Source organism: Gopherus flavomarginatus, assembly GCF_025201925.1.
Source record: "Gopherus flavomarginatus isolate rGopFla2 chromosome 13 unlocalized genomic scaffold, rGopFla2.mat.asm SUPER_13_unloc_1, whole genome shotgun sequence".
NCBI classification, from domain to species: domain Eukaryota; kingdom Metazoa; phylum Chordata; order Testudines; family Testudinidae; genus Gopherus; species Gopherus flavomarginatus.
The window spans coordinates 4,806,105-4,822,957 of record NW_026114609.1 but is presented as its reverse complement, the minus strand read 5'-3'; the positions used below and the strand labels follow the sequence as shown (position 1 = coordinate 4,822,957).

At 50.2% G+C, this 16,853-nt stretch overlaps 3 non-coding genes across 3 annotated transcripts; 2 read left to right on the top strand and 1 right to left on the bottom strand.

The window, feature by feature from the left end:
- Positions 1–3,093: 3,093 nt before the first annotated feature.
- TRNAC-GCA (transfer RNA cysteine (anticodon GCA)) lies at positions 3,094–3,165 on the top strand. Its single transcript has one exon. It is a non-coding gene; the product is annotated as a tRNA-Cys (tRNA).
- Positions 3,166–7,159: 3,994 nt separating this feature from the next.
- TRNAG-UCC (transfer RNA glycine (anticodon UCC)) lies at positions 7,160–7,231 on the bottom strand. The gene has a single exon. It is a non-coding gene; the product is annotated as a tRNA-Gly (tRNA).
- A 2,795-nt stretch (positions 7,232–10,026) lies between these two features.
- On the top strand, positions 10,027–10,108 carry TRNAS-GCU (transfer RNA serine (anticodon GCU)). Its single transcript has one exon. It is a non-coding gene; the product is annotated as a tRNA-Ser (tRNA).
- The last annotated feature ends 6,745 nt before the right edge of the window (positions 10,109–16,853 follow it).

Here is a 16,853-nt window from a genome sequence, read left to right as displayed (position 1 = left end):
CTTTGTGATGTCACTGCCACACCCCTCCCTTGCTGTGCTAATGTCCTGCCCGTGGCCAGGCACTTTGGAGGTTTGAGCTACTCCCTGTGGATCACCCCACTCAAGGAGCGTTCATTCTAGGAAGCAAGCCCGTAGTTTTGGATCATCTGCAAATTTTGTCAGCTCAGTTTTTAGCAGATCATTTATGAATATGTTGACTAGTCCTGGTCCCAGTACAGACACCATTAGTTACCTGTTTCCATCCGGAAAACTGACCATTTAGTCCTACCCTTTGTTTCCTATCTTTTAACCAGTTATTGCTCCACGTGAGGACCTTCTGGAGGTGAAAGTAAGCCAGTATGATCCAGTATAGGGTACCAGCAAGAGCCGGTACGCTGTGCCAGCCTGGCCCGGCTTCCTCAGGCTAGTGATTTAAAGGGCCCAGTGCTCCCTGCAGCGGCCGGAGCCCCGGGCCCTTTAAATCGCCTCCCGAGCCCCCGTGTTGGAGCCCTGGGGAGCAAATCACTACCGTGGATGCTGCTCTCTCCGACTCTGCCAACACAGAGTAGGGGCGGCAGAACCTTCCTTACAGTGGGGGGGGCACAATTGTCTGAACTGTGACACCCCCATGACACCCCTTCCCTAAGGACCCCCACTCACACCACCTCTCCCCCGAGACCACACCCACAGAACGCCTCTTCCCCAAGACTGCACCCTTTCCCCCCCCCCTTCATCTGTCCTAACAGCCAGTAAAGAGTGGTGAGGCCATGGCCCTGTAACCCCCCTGTTCCAGCACCCCTGACACAGAGCTAAGCAGGCAGCAGTGTGTATGTGTATGTGTGTGTGTGTGACAGAGAGTGCTGGGCTGTGCTGAGCTGAGCCAGTGAGAGAAGGGGGGCTGATGTCGGGGCTGTCCCCTGCCTCAGGACTGGTTGCTTCCAGCTACTGTCTGAACTTAGAGACAGTGTGCCGACACACTCACTCTTCCACAACACACACACTGTCTCTCCTCCCCACACACACACGCTCTCTACCCCACTACGCACATTGCAGTTGAAAAGCAGCTGGCAATCTAGTAGGATGCCCATAGAACAATGGGATAGAGAAACCTGCATCATGTGATGATGCACCAGCCTGTGAGGCATTGCAAACCCTTCCCAAAGCACCCTGCAGCCAGTTGCACAGTGGGATAGCTACCCACAATGCACTGCTCTCTGTGGCCATCCAAGAGATGCCAGCATGGATGTGCTCTGGTGACACAGGGCATAGGGTGGACATGCAACAGCTGTTCAATTAAAACACTTTAACTAAAGCCACATCCCCCTTTATTGTAGGCCTAGCATGAATGTGAGACAAGACCCAGCTCTGTTGATACTGAAGAACCACAACTTTCTCAATAGTTGGCAGGACTCAAATCTGCACAGGGAGACCCCAATGGATTTTTAGCCCATCACCTTAACCACTCAGCCACAACTACTTGCTTGACATGTGGCTCTCACTGCCCTCTAGTTCTGCTCTCACTGAGTGATCAATTCCAGTTGTTTCCTCAGACCAGCTTCCACAACACACACACTGCTGTGCCGTTGTGTAAGTGTGTCCATGGCTCAACAGCAAGAATTCCTGCTCCTTTCCCTTCTGGCTGGAGCATGAGGAGAGTGTGTTCGTGGTTAACGACGTTGCTGTAGCTTGTCCATTTCCTGCCTTGCTCATTCAGACAGTCCCCTTCCCGTCATATCCCCAGTATATCAGTGATTGCGATAGCAGGGGGCAGGTTTTCTGTGGGGCACTGAGCTTTGCCAGGGGGTTGGTGGCTCCTTTCTTTCCTCACCCTGGAGTAAACTCAGCTTTTTATTCCATCCTTGATGTTTCAAGGAATAACAACAGATGGCCAAAGAAAGAGGTGGACAGGGTGGGTCTCAGGGGAGAGGCAGAGAGATTCGAGAGGTTGGCAGGGCAGGGGAGGGTGCAGAGAGGCATGGGTGGTGAGCAGGGGGTTCTCAGGAGAGAGGTCAGAGAGGTGTGCGTGGTGTGCAGGGCAGGTCTCAGGGGAGGGGCAGAGGTGTAGGTGGTGGGCAGGGCGGGTCTCAGGGGAGGGGCAGAGAGGAGTGGGTAGGGTGAGTCTCAGGGGACGGGCAGAGATGTGTGGGCAATGAGCAGGGTGAGTCTCAGGGGACGGGCAGAGAGGTGTGGGCAGCAGGTAGACCTTGGGGTAGAGAGTGGAGAGGCGCGAGGAGGCCTTGGGGGAGGAGAGGAGTGAGCGAAAGGTGGACCAGCAGGCCTCAGCCAAAGAGGAAGAGCAGGGGTGGGAAGTGGCCAAATGGGACTGAGGGCAGAGCACAGGTGGGGCCTCAGAGGGAGGAGAATGAGGGAAGGGGATGGAGTGCGGGGACAGCACCACGGTCTGGGCAGGGCCGCCCAGAGGATTCAGGGGGCCTGGGGCAAAACAATTTCAGGGGTCCCTTCCATAAAAAAAAGTTGCAATACTATAGAATACTATATTCTCATGGGGGGCCCCTGCAGAGCCTGGGGAAAATTGCCCCCCATTCCCCCCCCCGTGGCCCTGCCCTCAGCCTTTCCTCGTAAGTCCCCTGTCCCCTAATCATTTTTGTTGCCCTCCCCTAGACTGTCTCCAATTTGTTTCTGTAGTGGGGGGTTGGGGAAACTAGACGCAATGCTCCAGATGTGACCTCACCAGTGCCAACTAGAGGGGAATAACCACTTCCCTCGATCTGCTGGCAACGATCCTACTAATCCAGCCCAATATGACCAGTTCCCCATATTGAATGCAGACACAGCAATATTTGATAAATTGATTCCTGTCCATTCAGAAGGTTATTTCCCACCTATTTATAAACAATGAAGATGTTCTAAGCGGAGGGGAAAGAGCTGTCCCATCCGTGTAGTTAATCCATCTCCCCGAGAGGTGGTAGCTATGTCAGTCGGGGAAAGCTATGTTGGTGGGTGTGTAAACCGTGGTGTCTACATGTGTATATAAAGTTTAATCAAACCCCATTTTTAAAAGCCCTGTGGTGTGGGAATAGAAAAGGAGCTCTCTGAGGCAGAACCTGTCCTTCAAAATCCTTAAGATCACTGACTTGCCTTTGTAAATGTCATGGGGGTATAGCTCAGTGGTAGAGTGTTTGACTGCAGATCAAGTGGTCCTTGGTTCAAATCCAAGTGCCCCCTTACAAACTTGGTTCTTTAATAAAAATAATTCTGTTTCCACTATGTTCAAGAGCTCCACTAAATAGGGGTCCCTGAAATGAATGGGCACTCTCAGTGTCTTCCTGTGCAAATGCATAAAAACCTAGCAAATATGTCCCCCAGCTGAAATCACTTCCAATCCTCTAAGTGTCTAGATTTGTTTTCATCAATTAAACAAAGGCACATGAAAACACATTTGCAGGTCCTTGGCCTCCATGGGCTACAATGTGCAGAAGAACAAGAACCACATCCACTTGGGAGGAATGGACTAGTCTGTATTACATTTGGTAAGTAAGTTGCCATTGGGACTGAAAACTCTGCTGGAGGTGGACAGGAGCCTGTTATAAAACTAAAATAACCAAGATTTACCAAACTACCAGTTACACATCCAATCCTCTGTTTGTGCACATGGCATCAACTGGGGCTCTAATAAATGACAGCCTTCCTTTAACACAGATCGTTGTTTCATGTAACTTTCAGATACCTTCAAATGGCAGCTGTTTAGAGGTCATGTGCTGCTAGTTCATGAGCAGCAGCAGAGTCTCTGTACGTTTACCAACCGTAGAGCAGGGTGTGTCTGCATCCAAGTAACTGCAGAGTCAATGTAGCACCAGACAGTTAATTGCACAGTCTCCCTTTCTGGTCTCATTGATCATTTGGGTAGAAACAGCAACGGTTTGGTGGTTTTTGTTTTTTTTCCCCCTCATTTTCTCCTAAGGAATGTGTGATCTTGAGCGTGTTATTTTAAGTTCCCTGCGGGTCAGGAAAATTCCATCTCCTTGAAATAGGTGGGGAAGTGACCTGTTTGTGTAACCTAGAATAACAGAGCTTTTATAAAGCAGTTTTGCCTTTAATATACTGGGTTAAAGATAGTAAATAGTAAATTCTACAGCCAGACACCAGGCCAGGATCAATTGATGGGGCCAGGATCAATTAATTACAGAAGAAACAAACTCTTGGGAAGTAGATGTAATTTGTCCCCGAACCTTTCTTTATTCTCATATGCTCTGAGGGATTCTCTTCCAGAGGGCAGAGTTAAGGTTATCTGGGCATGTACCCTCACTCTGTATTCCCTGTTTTTCCAGAGTTTGAGTTTTACTGAACTCGATGTTCTGGAAGGTAAGAGATATTCACAGTCAAAGTTAACTCTGTGTTAATAAAGGTTTTGTTAGTGGCAAATAATGAGACTAATCCCTCACTGCAGTAATTCCACTGACTTCAGTGTACTCGTCCTCATTTCTAGTTCCAAAAAAATAAGCAAATTAAAACAACCTTGAGAACTAAAATACTGTGAGAAAATGGAAATTTTAGTAGCTCAAATAATTCAGTTTCTTCTGTGTCTTGTGCGTGTGTAAATGGCACATGTTAATTTATAAGCACATCTTTCTTAACTTCTTCAAATATTCTGTAGTACATTAACTAGATCAAGTGGGTTGTTCAATGCAGTGAGGTTTTCATGCATTGCCCAAAACATATTTTTCATGTTATGTAAATGAACACAACTCATTGAATACAAAATTGTGTATTTCATGCCGTGAACTGAGTCGGTAGGTCAAATTAATAGGCTTGTTTTTTCTCTGTCTCTCTCCATGAAAAAAGGAAGAAACTGTGAAAATACCCATGGAGAGAGGGTGTTTCTGAGAGCTGGGGTAGATACGGAGATATTTATGAAAGGAGGAGAGGCCAAAGTAGGGCCTTAGCTGGAACAAATGGGGAGGTTTTTTGTGCAGTTTCATTTCAGCCAGCCTCACATCCTGTAGTCCCTACTTCACCACCCCACCAACAAAGCCACCTGTGACTCCTGAGACAGCCCCACTGCAAAAACTGCAGAACCCTCAGCACTCCCTCTCCTAGCTGGATCCCCTGGCAGCCAGAGCTCTCCGCAGAACTGCTGTGGTTGCTCTCCTGAGTGTCTGATCAAGGATGGCTATCGGCTTCTCCTGAGAATGCAGCTGAGAAATGACTCACCCTTCTCTAGATTCTCGCCTCTGGGCTCTGAGAAGCAGGATGGGCCCTGTATGATAAAGTTCATGCAACATTCCCCTCTCATCCCAGCCCTGGTTTGTCACTAGTAGCCTGCTGTGTCTGGGTAGCAGCAAAGGATGTTTCCCAACATTCAGGAGACCCCAGCCTGGGACTAAAGTCAGCCCAGCCCAGACCCCACATCCTAAAGTGAATAAGAAAAATTTATTTACTTGTTCTCATAATATAAGAACTAGGGAACACCAAATGAAAGTAATGGGCAGCAGGTTTAAAACAAATAAAAGGAGGTTCTTCACACAGTGCACAGTCAACATGTCAAACTCCTTGGCTGAGAAGGTTGTGAAGGCTGGGACTATAATAGGATTTAAAAAAAAAACCTAGATAAATTCATGGAGGTTAAGTCCATTGATGGCTATTATCCAGGATGGGTAAGGAATGGTGTCCCTAGCCTCTGTTTGTCATAGGGTGGAGATGGATGGTAGGAGAGAGATCACTTGATCATTACCTGTTAGGTTCAGTCCCTCTGGGGCACCTGGCATTGGCCACTGTTGGCAGACAGGATACTGGGCTGGATGAACCTTTGGTCTGACCCAGTATGGCTGTTCTCATGTTCTTATGAAGGGAGGGAGAAAGCCCTGCAACACAGTTTCTGTAGTGTAGTGGTTATCACGTTTGCCTAACATGCAAAAGGTGATTGGTTCAAAAACAGGAGGTTTTACTTTTTCTGCCTCTCCAGCAAAGCGCTCCTACTGCTGCCACTGTCCTGTACTGCAGTAACCCCAACCCCTGCATGGCAGACGGTGGTGAAATGAGCTGAGCAAAAAGCCTTGGCATCAGCAGGGGAAAGCTAGAGGGTCTAGGCCAGTCACCTTTTGAAGCCTTGTGGCTTGGTCTCCTCTGCCCTTGGAGGCTGGCCTACGGAGGTCGACTCTTCCTGCTGGCCTCCTTTGTGTGACATGCCAAAGGAGGGAGTGAGGCAGGAACGGGGCAAAAGAGGAAAGTCCAGCTGAGGAAGGCAGGGCAGAAGCTAAGCACCTCAGTGCTGCTAAGTGGGGTTAGTAGAGCGCCACCATTCGTTCTGCAAAGCCTGGGGAGGTGCAGTTGGCTGCTGGGAGGTAGAATCCTGTTCCTGCCTCTTGGCTTCCCAGGGATGGCTACTTGCATCCCAGGAGAAGAAGGATGGTTCTGGGTGAAAGGAAGGCAAGCAAAGCTATGGGAGGAAATTTGGGTGCAGGGTGCTGGCTCTGCACTGGGGGAGGGGATTGGGGTGTAGGAGGGGTGATGCTTACCTCGGGCAGTGCAGCTCCCAAAGTGATCGGTACAGACAACCCTGTGTCAGCAGCTCCTAGGTGGGCCATGCCAGGGTGTGTCCATGCACTGCTGCATGCAGGCGCTGCCCCCAGAGCTCCCATTGGTTACAGTTCCTGGCGAATGGGAGCTGCGGAGTTGGTACTTGGGGCAGGGGCAATGATTGGAGACCCTCCCCCCGCCCCAGGGGATGCCGGGACATGCCAACCACTTCTGGGAGTGGCACGGAGGGATGGAGGTAGAGTGGGCAGGGAGCCACCTTAGTGCTGTTGGCACATCTCTGCACACACATGGGGGGAGGGGAGCAGAGGTCGCCCATGTGCTGCCTGGGGTAGGAGCAGTGCACAGAGCTGCCTCCCCTACTGGGTCTATTACAGGAGTGGATGGGTGGGGTCTTTTGGCCTGTGTGGTGCAGCAGGACGGACTAGATGATCACATTGGTCCCTTCTGACCTTAAAGGCTCCGAGTCTAAAAGTGAGAGGGAAGTAAAGGAAGTTTTTTTTTAAAAAAAACCAAACATTGTAATACCAAGATGACTCCAACAGCTCATTGTACGGTCCCACCCCTTTCTTCCTCCATTGTGCATTGAACGACCTGTAGGACATTGATTGTCTCATTCCATTGATAAACTGATACAATGCAACTGAAATTAAACCAACTCCCAAGGGAGAAAACATCACATCACTGCATTGGCTGGGAATCGAACCCAGGTCAACTGCTTGGAAGGCAGCTATGCTCACCACTATACCACCAATGCATCTGGCAAAAGTGTTACTTATGCTTGCAAAATGAGGATAGAGCAGCATTGAGGAGATTTTCGGCCTGTTAAAATGTACTGGATTCTCATCACTGAAAAAAACCACCTCCATCTTCACTTGAGTTTGAACCATCAGCCTTTCAATTAGCCACCAAAGTTGTTAATCACAGGGTATGTCTACACTACGAGATTATTCCGATTTTACAGAAACTGTTTTTTGGAAACAGATTGTATAAAGTCGAGGGCACGCGGACACACTAAGTATATTAATTCGGTGGTGTGCATCCATGTACAGAGGCTAGCGTCGATTTCCGGAGCATTGCACTGTGGGTAGCTATCCCATAGCTATCCCATAGTTTCCGCAGTCTCTCCCACCCACTGGAATTCTGGGTTGATGTCCCAGTGCCTGATGGGGCAAAAACAGTGTCGTGGGTGATTCTGGGTAAATGTCGTCACTCACTCGTCCCTCCGTGAAAGCAACGGCAGACAATCATTTTGCGCCCTTTTCCCTGGATTGCCTGGGCAGACACCATAGCATGGCAACCATGGAGCCTGTTCAGCTTTTTTTCACTGTCACCATATGTCTACTGGATGGTGCTGACAGACGCGGTTCTGCAGCGCTACACAGCAGCATCCTCTTGCCTTTTGCAAGTTAGCAAAGATGGTTATCAGCCATACTGTCCCATCTGCTGCTTTGCAAGCTCTTTTTTGATTCTGGGACTGCATGGTCACCTGTGCTGATCGGTGCTCCACGCTAAGTAAACAGGAAATAAAATTCAAAATTTCACTGGGCTTTTCCTGTCTACCTGGCCAATGCATCCGAGTTCAGATTGCTGTCCAAAGCGGTCATAATGGTGCACTGTGGGATGGCGCCTGGAGGCCAATACCATTGAATTGTGGCCACACTAACCCTAATCCGAAATAGCAATACCGATTTCAGCACTACTCCCCTCATCGGGGAGGAGTACAGATACCAGTATTTAGAACTCTTTATATCGATATAAGGGCTTCATTGTGTGGATGGGTGCAGGGTTAATGCTATTTAACGCTGCTAAATTTGATATAAACTCATAGTGTTGACCGGGCTAGAGACAGAAGCAGGTTTCCCCTATTGTTTCCCACTCCTGTGCCACCAGCCACTGCCCCTCTGATGCATCCCCTTCACCCCTAACCCCTGCACCCCCTCCTGCACCCACCTGGGGACAGTGACCTGTGTGCATGGAGCAGCTCGCATTGCTACCCGCTCCTCCCTGGAATGCTGCTCCTCTGGGCACCCCTAGGAGCTGGAGAGGTGGGGTGGGGGGGCAAGAAGCAACATCATCTGAGTTCCCTGCATCCAGGTCACTTTCCTCAGCCAGGCTGCATAAGGGGAGGGCAGAGAGCAGCAGCTTCTGATGCTCCCCTCACAGCACAGCCCAGGTGGGGAAAGTGACCAGGACGCATGGAGCACATAGGGTTGCACCTCGCTCCCCTCAACCCTCTATGGGGCCATGGAGGAGCATTGGGGCAGGGGAGAGCAGTGAGCACCTTCGCACTGCCACACGGTGCCCTTTGACCCCCTGGAGCCCTAGGCGGCTGCTGGGGGCCCCCCCCCATAAGGCCAGCCAAGCTCCCCAGCAAGAACAGCAGAGAACACAGGGAGACTGGCCACACATTGAGCAGTGGTAGCCTCGGCAGCACGTAATGGAGGCTTGGGTGGGCTCAGCCTCCCCAAACCTTGCATCGACAAGGAGACAGTGGAGCCCATGACTAGGGGCCCTGGAGAAATTATGTCCCCCTGGAAAAGTCTCCCCCATGTCAGCCCCAGGGCTGGAGGAGCTCCCACTCTGTGCTACGGCCCGGGGGCTCGAGCAGGGGCACAGAGCTTCTCTGATCTTGGGGCCACAGCGGGGCAGGGGTAAAGGAGTGACAGGGTGGGGCTAGTGGGGGAAGTGGTGGAACAGAGGTGACATAGTGGATGGGGCCGTGGGTGGAGGTGTGGCAGGGGGCAGAGCCACAGACAGAAGTGAGGGGGCCTAGTTCCAGTGCTGGGGCCCCTGCACTTGTTCTCCCTTTCCCTGGGCTTTGGCATCACTAGCCCCTGCTTAACGTGTAGGGTTCAGTGCTCCCCAAAATGTGGGGCATGACTCCTAGGGGAACAAAGAGGAAGATTCATAGGGGCACCTCAGGGGCTGAGCCAGCCCCCATGGAGGGAGCACCAGTCAGCCCGACTCTGTCCCAGCTCTTTTCCAACCCCACCCTCAGCCTGGGCCCCTGATTGCCAGCTCGGCCTCAACCCCCTTACCCCTGTCTGCACCCCTCTCTTCAGCAAGCAACACCCCACTCCCAGCCCCAGTTTTCAACTGTGGCTCCGAGGGCCCACAGCCATGGATAAGAGGGCACAGTGTGAAATGTTTGGGGACCACTGCTTTAGGGTGACATTCTGAATCACTTCTATGCAGTCCAATAACAGCTATTCCTCACCCAGCAGGACCGACTAAGTATGTTCTGCTGCCCTTCACACATGCAGGAAGGATAATAACATTTCATACCACTCAGTGCTAAAGTGATTTGTAACCCGCCACCAGCTAAAACTGGCCATTTTGGGGAAGCGGCCCCATGATGCTGCATACCTAGGCAGAGTAGCTGTATCTATGCAAACACTGTCTGTTCCTGAAGCCTTTCCCACAGCTGGTCACTAGGTGTGAGGGGGGAGCTCATTCAGCCCCTGCTTCCGCTTAGTATTTAAAAACACCTTAGTGTCCCTATCTCTGCTGGCCTTAGATTTCACATCCTTTCCATGCCCTGACATCTCAGATGAGGTGGCCGAGTGGTTAAGGCGATGGACTGCTAATCCATTGTGCTCTGCACGCATGGGTTCAAATCCCATCCTCATCGGATGCATTTAGTCTTCACTCCTCCTTTCTAGACAACCATCTCCCCCTTTGGTACAATGACAGATCAAACAATGTTGCTTCCTGCAAACAAAAGCCTGCTCAGAAACCCCTCTGCTTTAAATAAAATGTCTAAATCTCAGATTTCTAAAAAAAAAAATTCTCTAGTCCTGTATGTCTTAGTTTTTATCTCAAAAGGTAACAGCCTCATAATCTCCCCCAAACACCCTAAGACCTCCCCAAAGTATTAAAATACCCCAGTTCACAGCAAGGCCATGACAGTGACCCACAGCTAGAGTGTCTAGGCTAAGCTGTTCTGAAGGAGGCAACTCAAACATTTTCTCCCTGCTTCCCTTGGCAAGGTCTGACTGGGAAAACAAAATTCCCCAAACTGAAAATTTTCAGCTGAAAAACCAGTACTAGCTATTTGGGGACTTTGGTTTGAATGTATTATTATTATTATCTTCTGATTTATGAATCAGTTTTGTCATCCAGCTGTGTTTCCAGCTGTTGATTTGTGGGGGAGAGATGCCAAGTCATGATGTCTCTTCCCCTCTTTCATAGTTTCTTCCAACTTTCTAGAAAGCTCCTTTGCTATGACGTGAGTCAAGCAGTGTCCATTGTTGCTGTGTTATCTCGATGAAGTCTGCATTGTACACGGTTCCTAGGATAGTCCTTGGGACTGTAGCCACCTTTAATAGGCCAGCAGTGAGTCTGGCTCCTCCCTTGTCGCACCTGAAAGGCTGGTGGGGGGTATTTCCCAACTTGATAACATATTTCTGTAATGCACACAGAGCAAACTTCATAACTTCCCAAACCAATGTGAGCCCACAGAATGCAAGAAGACATTAAGGTTCAACAAATGAACAGTTCAAGATTTTTGAAATGATACCTCACCAGGCAGCCTTTTTCAAAACGTATCATCACTATATGAGAGTGGTGAATATGGGGCTTGCAGGGTGCTGCTTTGAGCACAGCGTGCCACACCTGGGCTTCCATTGCAATGAGAACGTACCCTTAGAATCCATCTCTCCCAGGATAAAGATGGCAGCATGACTGGCCTGGGTCATCTGATTTGGGCTCATGGAGCTAAAGCTGAGAGGCTAAAAACTGTGGTGCAGATATTTGTGTTCACACTGAAGCCTGGGTTCAGAAACCCTCACCCCTCGTGGGGTCTCAGACGTTGGGTTCAAGTCCATATGTCTGCATTGTAATTTTATAGTCTTGCAGTCCAAGTCCCATAACCCTGAGTCAGCTGACCTGGGTTTTGAGACAGGTGACCTGGGTGTTTTAATCACAGTGTAGACATAACATTAGGGCAGGTCTAGGAGCCCAGAAGGTTGGGAGGGAGTTTAGCAAGTGGAAATGGTAAAACCGCAGGGAAGTATTACCCTGGACTCATGGCAGTTCTCCGTTGGTCTGTCTGCTTTTGAGGCAGGGATAATAACTCCCAGTGGTGCCCTGTTGAGCGGCTTTTGGGGTATCTGCTCTTGGCTGTTGTCAGAAGGACCTTTGGTCTAGCCCAGTGTGGGTTTTCTTATGGTTTAAATTACACACACAGGCACTGATAACAGAGTTACTGAACGTTTGGGAGTTAGGAGCTGGTAGGTCAGTGGTCCAGTCCCCTCATGGATGACCCACTCCCTCTGGGACAGGGGCAGGTCTGAGCTCTCACACCAAATGCTCATTGTGGCTGCCAGAATCTGTGGCCAGCTCATTTAGTTTATGCCGAGGGTTGAGTCCTGCTTTGTGCCCAGTGTCTGAAAATGAAAATCCTAAACCACCCTATGAAATAATGAATGCAGCAGGATGTGCTATTGTCCCTGCCCCAAAGCAGACAGACCAATGGAGAAATGCCATTGAGTCCAGGGTAATACTTCATTGCGGTTTTACCTTTTTTGCTTGCTAAACTCCCTCCCAACTTTGAGGGGGCCCAGAGCCCAGTATTGAGCCTGAGCTGAGATATCTACACTGCAAATTTACCACCCCACGGCCAAAGCCTCGGGAGCCTGAGCTGGCATGGGGCAGCCCTGGGTGTTTCATTGCAGCGTGGACATAGCGTAGTATTATGTCTGCACTTTCATAAACACACCCAAGTCACTATTCTCAAACCCTGGGTCAGTTGATTCAGGCTTGTGGGGCTTGTGCTGCAGGGTTATAAAATTACAGTGTAGACACTTGGGCTTGAGCCCAGCCTCCGAGACCCCACAAGGGGTGAGGGTCTCCGAGCCTGGGCTCCAGTCTGAGCCTAAATGTCTGCACTGCACTTTTTAGCCTCACAACCTGAGCCCCAGGAGTCCAAGTCAGATGATCCAGGCCAGCCGGGCCACACTGCTTTTATCACGTTATAGATGCCCTCTCAGGGTGTGTCTACATTGCAATGTAAGCCCAGGGTTAGCAAAAGTCATGTCAGCAGCCCCAACGCATAAACATAAACCAAGAGGAAAAGACCCACCCCCCAAATAAGCGGGCCAGTGTCCTTCTCCCTACGGTTCATAAGTCCAGCAACCAAAAGTCCTTTAACATGAGCCATCCCCTCTCTGCACCCCACTCACAGCTGTTGTCCTTAGTCAGTGCAAGCCCAGAGGTGCCTCTGTACAGTTCACCTGCCATCCTGGGTGGAAAACGGGGAAAATAAGAAGGCACTATTCTCACTATGTTGTCTGCGGACTCACTCATCCCTCCACAGCCACCCTGTCCTAACACTGATCTAATCCCTAAATTTTAGTATTAGGACCCAGGCACCAGCCCATTTGGCTTTGGAACTGCTGTCCCCTGCCTAGCAAGTGCTATTGAACTGAGATTGAGTCCCTCAGTCGGGGTCTGCCGAGCACAGTTGTGCTGCCCTCAATTTACACAACAAGGATAACAACGCTTTATTTCTCCTGCCCCAAAAACAAGGAGGCTGGGAATCCAACACCAGGCAAAAGTGATCATTTCGGCAAGCAATCCAACATACTGTAAAATCCACATGCAAACTCATACACGAAACCTTGCAAGAAAATCTCCCTGAGAGAGTCTGAAGCACCTGCTGCTGGAGGGAATGAGGGAGCCGTGGTTTGGGATTGAGTGGCACTGGGAATAGAAGGGGGCTGTGGGTTGGGATTGAGGGGGCTGTGGGTAGGGACAGAGGAGAAGGGTGAAGAGGAGTAGGCTCTGGTTGGGAGTGAGAAGTAGTGTGCATAGGAGGGACTGAAGTTTGGGATTGAGGGGCACTGGGAAAAGAGGGGACATGGGTTTATGCTGAAGAGCATCATCATTTGGGGATCCAGCAGGAAAGGGGAAAGCAGCAGGTGATTCTAATTCCTAGGGATATTCTATGTGTGTGTGTGTGCAGGGAGGGAACATGCTATATGCCCAGAGGCCTTTATTCCTCCAGGCTGCAAGGACAAAGGGGCTGTCAGGAAGTTGCCCCTTCAAACCCACACACAAAAAGGTCCTTCTGAGGAAAGGGAAAATCCTGAAGAGAAAACATTATGTCAAAGAGGACTGCAGAGAGACAGTTTAAGATCTTGGAAAATAGTTCACCACCTGACCATAGACTTGAACCCTGGACCCTCAGTTTAAAAGCCCGATGCTTTGCCAACTGAGCTTGTCAGACTCACAAGGTAGAAGAGCAGCTTGGTGCAGAGAAGAACTAGTCAAGAAAACAAGAGTGGGAAACAGTAGGGAAAACCTGCTGCTCTCTCTGGCCTGGTCAACACTGCAAGTTTATATATAATTTAGCAGCATTAAATCACATTAACCCTGCACCTGTCCACACAACGAAGCCCTTTATATCGATGTAAAGGACTCTTAATACTGATATCTGTCCTCCTCCCCGATGAGGGGAGTAGCGCTGAAATCAGAATTTGCTATGTCGGATTAGGATTAGTGTGGCTGCAATTCAGCGGTATTAGCTCCCTTTGAGCTCTGCTTGCAGAGGCAATAAAGTTAGTGTTGTTTCACATTCCTGCATTCTTTATCACACAAATGGGGGGATAACTGCTACAGTAGCCCAGGAGGGGTAGCAGAGGAGGGAAGCAACGGGTGGCGTTGTTGCAGGGGCACCCCCTGGAATGGCATGCAGCTCATCATTTCTGCGGGATGTCTGGGGCTCTGACCTGGAGAAGCCGTTTCCCTCTCTGGTTCTTTAGTAGGCTTGCCTGATAGTCTAGACAGGACTGACCCTCCCTTTAGACAAAACTCAAAGAAGGGAATGACCTGGAGAGTCATTCCCATTTTTGTCCATGCGCCCCGGCCAACCTCACCGAGGCCGGCCAGGAGCACCCATGACAGCAGCAGATGGTACAGTATAACTGGTAATTGTCATTGTCAACTTGCAAAGCAGCAGACGGGACGGTATGGTTGGTAACCATCTTTGCTAACTTGAAAAGTCAAGGGGATGCTGCTGTGTAGTGCTGTAGTACCGCGTCTGTTAGCATAATCCAGTAGTCATACGGTGACGGTGAAAAAAGGCTGAACGGGCTCCATGGTTGTCAGGCTATGGCGCCTGCCCAGGCAATCCAGGGAAAAGGGTGCGAAATGATGGTCTGCCATTGCTTTCACGGAGGGAGGACTGAGTGATAACATTTACCCAGAATCACCCACTACACTGTTTTTGCCCCATCAGGCATTGGGATCTCAACCCAGATTTCCAATGGGTGGGAGAGACTGCGGAAACTATGGGATAGCTATGGGATAGCTACCCACAGTGCAACGCTCCGGAAATTGACACTCGCCTCGGTATATGGACGCACACCGCCGAACTAATGTGCTTAGTGTGTCCGCGTGCACTTGACTTTATACAATCTATTTCCAAAAACTGGTTTCTCTAAAATTGGAATAATCCCATAGTGTAGACATACCCTATGATTAACAACTTTGGTGGCTAATTGAAAGGCTGATGGTTCAAACCCAAGTGAATATGGAGGTGGGTTTTTTTAGTGATGAGAATCCAGTTCATTTTAATGGGCAGAAAATCTCCTCAATGCTTGTCTAGCCTCATTGGGCAAGCATAAGTGACACTTCTATCAGATGCATTGGTGGTATCGTGGTGAGCATAGCTATATTCCAGGTAGTTGACCGGGGTTTGATTCCCAGCCAGTACAGTGATGTGATGTTTCCTCTACTGGGAATTAGTTTAATTTCAGTCACATTGTATGAGTTTATCAATGGAATGAGAGAATCAATGTTCTGCAGGTCATTCAACACACAATGGAGGAAGAAAGGGGTGGGACTATACAATGAGCAGGTGGAGTTAACCTGGTATTACAATGTTTGGGTTTTTTTAAAAAACTTCCTTTACTTCTCTCTCCCTTTTAGACTCAGAGCCTTTAAGGTCAGAAAGGACCAATGTGATCATCTAGTCCGACCTGCTGCACCTTACAGGCCAAAAGACCCTCCCCCTCCTGTAATAGACCCAGTAGGGGAGGCAGCTCTGTGCACTGCCCCTACGCCAGGCAGCACATGGACGACCTCTCCCCCCTCCCCCAATGGGTGTGCAGAGATGTGCCAGCAGCACTAAGGTGGCTCCCTGCCCACTCTGCCTCCGTTCCTCCGTGTCACTCCCAGAAATGGCCAGCATGTCCCAGCATCCTTGGTGCGGGGGGAGTGTCTCCATTCACTACCCCTACCCCGAGTACCAACTCCGCAGCTCCCATTGGCCAGGAACTGCAGCCAATAGGAACTCTGGGGGCAGAGCCTGCAGGCAGCGGCACACAGAGACCCCCTGGCACGGCCCACCTAGGACCTGCTCCCCCAGGGTTGTGTGTACCAGTCACTTTGGGAGCTGCAGTGCCCGGGGTAAGCGCCACCCCTCCTGCACCCCAACCCGCTACCCCAGCGCAGAGCCTGCATCCCACTCCCAAATTTCCTCCCAGAGCTTTGCTTGTTTTCCTTTCACCCAGAACCATCATTCTTCTCCTGGGATGCAAGTAGCCATCCTTGGAAAGCCAAAAGGTAAGCACAGGATTCTACCTCCCAGCAGCCAACCACACCTCCCCAGGCTTTTCAGGCATTGCAGAACAAATGGGCTTAGCTTCTGCCCTGCCTTCCTCAGCTAGACTTTCCTCTTTTGCCCCATTCCTGCCTCACTCCCTCCTTTGGCAAGTCACACAAAGGAAGCCAGCAGGAAGAGCCGGCCGCCATAGGGCAACCTCCAAGGGCAGAGGAGACTAAGCCACAAGGCTTCAAAAGGTGACTGGCCAAGGTCATCTAGTTTTCACCTGCTGATGCTAAGGCTTTTCCCCAGCTCATTTTACCACCCTCTGTCCTGCAGGGGTTGAGCTTATCGCAGCTGTTACCCAAAATTGGGCCAGCTAGTAAGCGTAGGGAGGACTAATGACCCACCAGAGTTTGGCAGAAAGCAGCAGGTTTATTATACTGACAGCTAAGTTCAAAAGAGGAAGCGGGGGTGTCACACTCACACTTGCATACTCATGCTCCCAGGACAGGCACAGCACTGGAGATGTCAGGATTCTGCAAGGTAAGTGTCCCACAGTGCAGCTATGGACGGTGCAATGAAGATAAGTCTTTCGGAGGCACAATGAAATACAATGCAGAGAACCACTGGCCAGGCAATCCAGGCAAAGGGCATTCACTGGAGGTACAAGCTTGTGAGTGACTCCTGAGCACATGGCCCCTTCTCCTTTTAAGGACCTGCACCTAATGGCCTGCGACTAGAGATGACTTGGCTGCATCTGGTTGGTCACGCTCCACTTTGGTCAGTGTCCATGCTCTGGGTATGTGAGTGCTGCCTAATTACAGTC